Raw genomic sequence first — 9,285 nt, forward strand, 5'->3', positions numbered from 1 at the left:
TCTCTTCAAGCAAAGGTTTAGTCATAGTAGTATGAAAGAGAAATTTCCTCACAGGCTCAAGTTTTTGAATGCTTGGACCCCAGGGACTTGATCATGAAACCTCTAGGTGATAGAACCTTACTGGAAGAGCATTGTCACTAGGGTAGGATGTGAACTGTTACAGCCTCACCCCACTTCCAATTTTCTCTTTCCGCTTCATGTTTGTGGCTGAAGACGGGACCTCTCAGCTTCCTGTCCTATAGCCTAGTGTCCCGCCTTGCTACCACAATGGACTCTTGTGCCCCAGAACCATAAGCCAAAATAAACTCTTTCTTCCTGTAAGTCACATTTGATCATGATGTTTTAATCACAGCAAAGAAATAACTAATGCAGACATGAAGTTACATGGTGGTAACACTTTTTCCTTGTCTTTTTTGTCAGTATTAATCCCATTCACTCCTGTATCTTCCTACCATCAATGTTGATTTTTTTCAATACTTCCTAGTACCTCTTTAGAGTACATATTCATTTTAGCACGACGCTTCTCCAATTGTTTACTTGTCTCTTTTTTTCCAGGGATTTTTTTTATCTTTCTTAATAAGCTTAGAGTACAGAATGAAATTCTTGACACTGGTGAACCTTCAACTAAAAGAAAAATCAGTATGCGTTTTGAAGTACACATAATTGATGACTAACTCAACAGAGAAAACAAATATAACACTTCCTTTACAGGTCACTGGAGTAGGATTCTTTGTTCTCATACTTTCTAGATAATTTGAAGAAAACAAAACAGAACAGAGTAAGGTGACTTTCAAAGTTGTCATGCTAAGAAATTTCAGAATGCCTATGTCCAGCCATAGACACATCTGTTTCATCACCATAACTATAGAGTAGAATTTTCAAGTCATAACCCCAGAGTCACAGCCCTGCTTACAGAAAATATTTTAAGGCAAAAGCATCTCCAGGTCTAGTCTAACTTATTGATATGTGTTTATAATTTCAAAAGTGTGGCTGTCTAATTTGTATGGTGTTTTTACCAATAAAAAATTCTTTATCAGGAAAAAAGATACAAGCTAAATATGCCTGTTCCCTTCATCCCAAAGATAATAGCTAGATCCTTCCCTCTGTGTTTTAAGAACTTCTCCTTCAAAGCCCCATGTTTTTAGTTTCTTTTGGTCACAACTTATCTTAGCTTCCTACTCAGCTAGCCACCTACCTCTTGCCCGTCAACTTTTCCAAATACCAGCTAGTGCATTCCCATCTACCTGGCCTATCTCTTTGGCAAACAATTTCCTGATGTCCCCCATTTTCATGCAGGATTGATACTCAAAGCACTTTGGGCAATCAGTCACGACTGAACTCAAGATATCTGGCCTTCACTGTTCATTCTGTGTTTCCTGTGAAATTGTAAAGCCCAGCTTGGGTGCCTTCTTCGAATGTTTACTCTTCCTTTACCTTGAAGGTGAATATGGAAATGGACACACTATACTATAAGTGTAATAATACCCCAAATCCTCTCCATTCATTTCTGACATGATCCAGACCAAATGCTTTGCTTCAGTAATGATGCCCCTAGTATGCAGCAAGGTGATGGTTGACCCATGGCCGCCATACTTCATCAATGGAGAACTAACTTTTGTGTTGAGATCATAGCTACAATCTGATGTTCAGTTTCTTTTTTAGATGCAATGCATCATGTCAACTTGATGGGGGAAGTCCTTCTGTGTATATGTTGTCTTATAAGTTGATTAAATAAAGTACTGTTGGCCAATAGGGAAACAAGATAGGTGGGACTAGGAGTCGAGGAGGATTCTGGAAAACAGAGGCACAGTCAGTCACGATGTAGCACACCAGAGGAATAAGAGGTCCAGCCCCTTTCTCTGGTAAGAGAAGACCACATGGAAATACTCAGATTAGCAGTTATGGGTTAGCAAATGAGTCAGGGCCGGCCAATAAGAAACCAAGCAAACAGTCAACAACTTCATAATTAATATAGAGTTTTTTGTGCTATTTGGGGGCTAAGACAGCTGCGGGACCCAGGCGGCTAGCAGAAAGACTACACATTACATCAACTGAACAATTTCATGTCATGGTACACAAGTGTTACTGTTGTCTAAATCTTTTAGCCTGCATATTGCAATCACTTATTTAGTGACCACAGTGTCTCTAAGCTCAAAATAACAACTTGAAATATAAACTCTTTACATATTTAAGTGGTGAGCTTACAGGGTAAGTCTTTATCTCAAGCTCCAAGCCTACTGGAAGTCTTCCACTTCATGTCTCCCAACAATTCAAACTTAGCATTCCTTGACTAAAAATGGTTTTCTTTGGTCATAAATTCTCATTTTCCTCTCTTCTGGGACACTGAGGAGTTCTTACAACTCCTTCAAGATATTCTTCAGATAATGTCTCCTCTGAAACTTTTCTTGGCATGCCTTGTCTTTCCTGTACACAGAATTGGGCCCCCATGGTTTTTAATCATTTATCTTAAATGATCCAGAAAATTATCTATGATAGCCATGCTCTTTGTTTGGAAGGAGTGAATTTATTAAGCACATTGAAAATCAAAGTAAAAGGATAAATAACAAGAACTGATGATAGATACAGATGTTAGATAGATAGATCACAGATATGTGATGAAAAGTAGGAAAGAAGAAGAGAGAGGAAGGAATAGAGGGAGGGAGGGAAGAAGGAAGGAAGGAAGGAATGAAGGAACAAAGGAATGAAGGAAATCATCCAATGTGGCCCTTTGAACATCCAGAAGAAACCTACAGGGGAAGCCCCACTGAAGCAGTCAGCTGGAGTTCCCTACAGAGAGTCCAGCACAGCAGAGGGTCCCCTCAGTTGATGCCTACAAATGAAGATGAACAGCAGAAAGCCAACATCACATCATCAAACCAAATGCTTTTAACATCCAGCAGCAACAATTTGGGAAAGTAGAGGCAGAGAGCTGGAGTTCCTGGTTGAATATCCCCATGGATAAGCTCCCCATACCTCAACTCCCAGCTTCTCTTCCCTGCTACACATTTTTATATAACTGGGCAAACAATAGTAACCTCTGTTGGAAGTAGTTGATCTTCTATCTGTTCTCAAGGGAATGGTGTTTTTACTGTTGGGTGATGGGGGATGTCCTTCTGTATATATGTTTCTCTTATTGGTGGATGAATAAAACACTGATTGGCCTGTAGGCAGGCAAGAAGTATAGGTGGGGCTGTGAGATGAGGAGAATTATGGGGAGAGAAACAGAGAGTGAGTGGCAAGGGAGACAGCAAGTAGCTGCCAAGGAAGCAAGGGATCCAGGCATCATTGGGTAAGCCAAGAGCTCATGGAGATACACAGATGAATAAAAATGTGTTAATAATTGAGAGAGAGCTAGCCAGTAAGAAGCCTGAGACAATAGCCAAACAGTTTATAATCATTGTAAGTCTCTGTGTATTTATTTGGGGCTAAACAGCTGCAGGACCTGTCAGAACAGAAACTTCTGTCTACAGTTGGGCTTTTTTGCTCTTTTCTCTCCTCTCTGTCACAGCTGAAGGTGGAGACCCATCCCCACACACATGGCCTTAAAGAACATTTTGAGACAAACATGTTTGGGTCTGAAATAAGGGTGAAATCCTGCTTCTAGAGCCAATTTCCCAGTGAGCTCAAATAACACATAGCCACTCCCCATGTCTCTGTGTGTTCTTCAGTCAGTGATTACAACAATATGCAATGTTTTATCCCCACTTGTCTATGCTGATTTAATGCAAAGGGTAATCCCCAAGCCAATCCTTCCACACAGTCAAAAGCATTTCCTTAATATTTTACCATGTGCCAGACACATGTCCTGTGGGGAAGACTCAACAGTGAACATGATGCTGGGTCTTGTGGCACATGCCTTTAGTCCAAGAACTGGGACAGCAGAGGTCTCAGTGAGTCTCAGTGAGTTAAAGACCAGCATGGTATACGTAATGAGCTCCAGGTAAGCCAGAGATACATAATAAGATCCTGTTTCAAAGAAAAACATTAGAAGTAGTGAAACTCTTGGACCTACCATAAAATAAGTTCTAACATAATAGGAAGGACACATAATTTAAAAAACTGAACCAAAAAATAGAGGCTCTCAAAAATGTTGGTAAAGGAAATTACTATTTTCTCAAATCAAATCCTCATAAACATAAGACAGAAGATATAACACAATTCCAATACTCATAATAAAGACATATTTCATTACAGACACTGGGGTATATAAAGTTGTGAGAAAGTAATGATGGTTTCTGGGTTTACAGTCCACTTGATGTATCTGAAGGAGCAAGAGAGATAACCTACTATCAAATTCTTCGCTCATGCTAGTTTGGGTTTTTATTTTTGTTTTTCACTGGGGCATAGTGTTTTCCAAACTGAAATTTAGAAAGGGGAATAAGCTGTACTGGCTTCAAATGAAAAAGATAGAACTCTAGTCAGAGAAAAGGAGAGTCTTCCAGCCAAAACCAAAAACACTTTAATTAGTTGCCTCATTGCAAGATGTTGAAACAGCTCCAGCCCAAGGAAAGCTCGGCCTTCAGAGTCAGAACAGCTTAGAGAAGAAGAGAAAGATGTGTCGTTTATTCAGGAGTTTGAACTGAATCCAAGTTGGAAAAGAAAACCTAAAAGCTTTTAGAATAATAAGCCTGGCGATAAAAGAATGCTGTTTTCCTTTTGTGGGAAGAGCCAGGCTCTGTGTGAAATTTATTTAAAAATCTTTAAGATTTTACAATCAGGGCAGGACAGGTGTTTTTAAGTGATCCATTTCATACCATCATTTCCTGCAAAGTTTTCTGTTTAAGTTGTGCACACTATTTGCTAAGGTTCTATTTCAGAATTACCCGTGTGGACGAATGGCTTCCTGCTGGCAGAGAGCTCTGAAGAACAAAATATATCTGAGCAAATTTGGAGTTACTTGGGTTTTAAAATAGAAAGAAATGTGCTTTCTGGTGAAAGTTAAATCCTTAGATTGTAAGAATGCACAGACATTAATCTGAATGGGGACTTCAAGTGTTAAAAGCATGGTTCCTACCCATCAAAACCAACGATGCCTCTTCAAAGCTTAAAAAAGGTGAGGACACTGATCTTGATTTTGTCTACATATTAAGAAGGAAGAAAAGTGAGATGAAGGCTTTTAAGAGGGAATTTTTTCAGGTCATTAAAAAACCTTCAATTCAGATCCTTATAATTTTCCGTTTACATACCTAGCATCAACTTCAAAATCAATCATAAAAAATGTATCCTATTACTTATTTATTGTGTGATAATTTACTTTAAAGGTAACAATAGTGTGTATACAACATACTGTTTCTTCATGTAACCAGCGGGATTATCCCCACTGAAATGTAAACATGGAGGATAGAAATGGTCTTTTTTTTTATGCAGGCTATTCATCTTTCTCTACTCTCATGACTACATTCTAAATTCACGTAGCTTTCCAAATATACTGTGTGGTTTATTTCTGTTGAGTACTTCCCACATAAGCGCCATATCTACAACACTCTCACTCCTTCTTCTCCCCGCCGGCTCCTCTTGTGCCCTCTCACATACTGCCTCCCAAATCCATGGCCTCTTAGTCTTTATCCTTCATTGTCTTATATATGCATTTCCATCCTTCTGAGTCCATTTAGCATCAACAGTATGTAGAGGTGTCTGGAGCTGACCACTTGAGATTGAATAAACGATCAGGGAGCCCATCCCTAGAGAAAAAACTATTCTTTATCAGCAGTCATTGATTGTCTGTACCTCTTCATGTAGGGGTGTGGCCTTGTGGCACTCCCCCATGCATGTTAGCATGTCCACTGGTGCTGCCATTGTGAAGATCTTTTTATGCTTGCCTACTGTGATGCACATTGCTCATCTGCCTTTCCAAACCTGACATCTTCCTTTTAGGACTTCATACCCAGGGCCTTGGTCATCTAGACAAGTCCTCTGCAACTGAGCTGAGTCCTTGGCCCTCTGTTTTCTGAGACAAAATCTTGCCATATACCCAGGTAGTCTTAAATATACTATCACACCTAGATCTCCCCTTCATGCCCCATTTTTGGGATCAAATCCAGAGCCTTACTCTTGCTAGGCAAACACTTTATCACTAAGATCAATCCTACATCCGTCAACAGTCAATCCTATGGAAAATACCCCTGTTAGTACTTCTTTCTCTGTCTTCTCAGGAAAGCTTATGCCAATATCTGCGTTAATTGACTGGCATTGTTTTGTTGCTCACTTACAGTGCTAGAGATCAAACCCAGGACTTTGACCCTGCTAGTCAAGATTTTTATTCCTTACTGATAACTTACTATGTTTAATTTAAATGACCACCTTCTCTAGTTGAACACAATAACGAAGGCTGTTACCTACTCAAAATGTATTTTTAATCCTGTTGGTTCTTATAAAATGTTACAAGAACATAAAGTGGAGTTGGAAGCCTCAGCTCCTGAGCAACGATCAAGCAGTAGGTTCACCACCTAACTAGTCAGTCACACACCCCTTCTATTTTGAAGAATCCTCTTTAGATATTTTGCAGGATATAAAGAAAACACCAGCTAAACTTTTTAAGGTAGCAATTACTAAAGTAGGTATAGATAAATGAATTCTCAGATTTTAAATATTTACTTTATTACTTTTAATTATGTGCATATGCTCGTGTATGGGTGTGTGTACCTGAGTGCAGGTGTCTGTGGAGGTCAGAAGATGGTGACAGATCCCCTGAGCTGAGGTTCTAAGTGGTTGTGAGCCCCTTACTGTGGGTGCTGGGGACAGAGCAAATGCTTTTAACCACTCTCCAGTCACCAATCCTCAGATTTAAAAAAAATAATATACTATTTTCATGCATTAGCTAAGCAATTGAGAAAGCAGTTTCAGAACACGCATTATTCATCTCTATTAGCCCCACATTGCAGCACCAATCCGTAGTAACCCAACTTTGTGGAGTTTTAGTTGGATGCAGCCAACTTGCTGGGTTCATACCTGAGAGAGGGAATGAAGATTGAGAAATGGCAGTAAAGACACTAAGAGAAAGACAGAGACACAAAATGGAGTTAGGAGGGCAATCCAGTGAATACTGAACGTGCCAAGTTTATTCTTCAACATTCTTAAATACCCCAACCAAAAAAAAGGGGGGAAAATTGCAAAAGACTTCTTTATTATAATACAAGGAAGAAACAAGTTTTCTTCCTTAATTCTCCAAACATTTGGTAACCATGTCTTAGACTAAATCTTTCATTATCTGACTTTGAGAGTTAAGAGTAATCACACCCTAGAGTAGGTCTCTTGTTATTTAGGTAAGACATCCATGACTAAGACCAAAAATTCTACAGTAGGCATGCATTAGACCTTTAGGTATTATGATTTTAACCTTGGAAGAGTAGGGTTTGCTTTGTTTTGGTTTTTTTTGGGGGGTAGTTTTGAACTCTCTGATCTTAAGCCAAGATGAAGCAAAGCCATCTCTGTGGGCCCCGACAAGAATGTTAAATACCTCTAAAATTTGTATCAACATAAAGAAAAAGTTCTTTTTAAATGACATAATTTATGTCCCATAATCAGAGAGTAAAATGCAGCGGTGTCCCGACTCAGAAACATATTAAAATGTTGGTGTTATTGCCTTCTATTACATGATAACTCATAATAGCCAATAAATTTTCTAAAGTTGCATTTTGCTTTACATCTGTTTGGTGTCGAGCGTCAGCACAGCCCTGTATTTTTTCAAAGAATGTTTTCATAAGCAGAAACATTATTTTGCTCAAGAAAGAATTTGGGAGGGAGGCAACATGCACATGTGGGAACTGAGCTTTGGTGTTCCTGTGTTGTCTTCCTGTTGAGTATCACTAGGACACTCAAAGCGAGGCAGCTTTGCATCTTATAGCCAGCCCCTATGCCAGAACTTGCAGGGCTAAGTATCTGATAAGTGATGGTTAGTCTCCTACACCTAATACCATTGAGTTTCAATTAGTACAATACATATAACAACAGTGTAGCTTTTGCTCCATAGTTCAAAATGTATTTGTTCTCATCTCCCCATCGTATCCCCTCCATGCTGGCTAGCATTCAAACCTCTGGGGGAGTGGGTTTGCTGAGTGGCCTGCTGAGCCAAAAGAAGCATCCATCATCCATCATGAATCTTGCTATACTGTGAACTCTCTGAACCAGAAGTCCAGCCTGACAGGTAAGATATGCCTACTTGTATAATAGTGGCTTCCCTGTGGTGGTGGTAACCAACTGTTCTGTGATTGGAGTTAAGACCTATGGGATATATGGCCCATGCCTGGTATTATAATCTCAGATAACAACCTAGGTCTAGGGAGATGTAATACCAGGCAGGGGATACATTAACAATGTTTAACTAGCCTGTCAGTGGTGATTTGAACAAGAATGGCCCCATGGGCACACATATTTGAATCTTTTGTTGCTGGCTGGTGTGGACTATTCAAGAAGGATTAGGAGATATGGCCCTGTTGGTGGCAGTGCCTCTGTGTGGTGGACTTTAAGGTTTTAAAAGCCCATGCTAGACCTAGTCCTACCCTCTTTCTTCCTACTGCCGGGGGCGAGAATATAAGCTCTCAGCTACTGCTCCAGGGCCATGCCTGCCTGTCTGTCACCATACTTCCTACCATGAGGGCCACAGATGAACCCTCTGAAACGTTAAGCAAGGCCCCAGTTAAATGTTTTCCTCTAGAAGTTATCCTGGTCATGGTGTCTCTTCACAGCAATAGAACAGTAACTAAGATACAGTCAAAGCAGCGAGCCACTTTCTAAATATCTATGCTTATAGCCATAAGTAAAAGCTGATCCCAGCTTAATCAAAGAAACCTCTCCTTAAAGGTAACAAACATACCATGTTTGTCTTTTTGTGGCTGGGTTATCTCACTCAGGATGGTTTCTTCTAGTGCCAATCATTTGCCTGCGAATTTCAAGATTCCATTGTTTTATTTTTCCACTGAGTAGTACTCCATTGTGTAAATGTACCACATTTTTTTCTACCCACTCTTCAGTTGTGGGGCATCTAGGTTGCTTCCAGATTCTGGATATTACAAACAATGCTGCTATGTACTCACTCATATATGGATTTTAGGTATGAAACAGGGGATTGCCAGCCTACAATCCCATTGCCAGAGAGTCTGGGAAACAGGGAGGACCCTAAGAAAGATATGCATAATACCCCAAGAGAAGGGGAATGGGACAGGATCTCCTGAGTGGACTGGGAGCGTGGGGCAGGGGTGAGGAAGCTGGGGAAAAGTGAAGGGGAGAAGAAAAGGGGAGAGGAGGACATGGGAGAGCAGGAAGGTTTAGTTGGGGAAAGAACAGAGA

Source organism: Mesocricetus auratus, unplaced genomic scaffold (assembly GCF_017639785.1).
Source record: "Mesocricetus auratus isolate SY011 unplaced genomic scaffold, BCM_Maur_2.0 Super-Scaffold_100011, whole genome shotgun sequence".
Taxonomy (NCBI): Eukaryota; Metazoa; Chordata; class Mammalia; order Rodentia; family Cricetidae; genus Mesocricetus; species Mesocricetus auratus.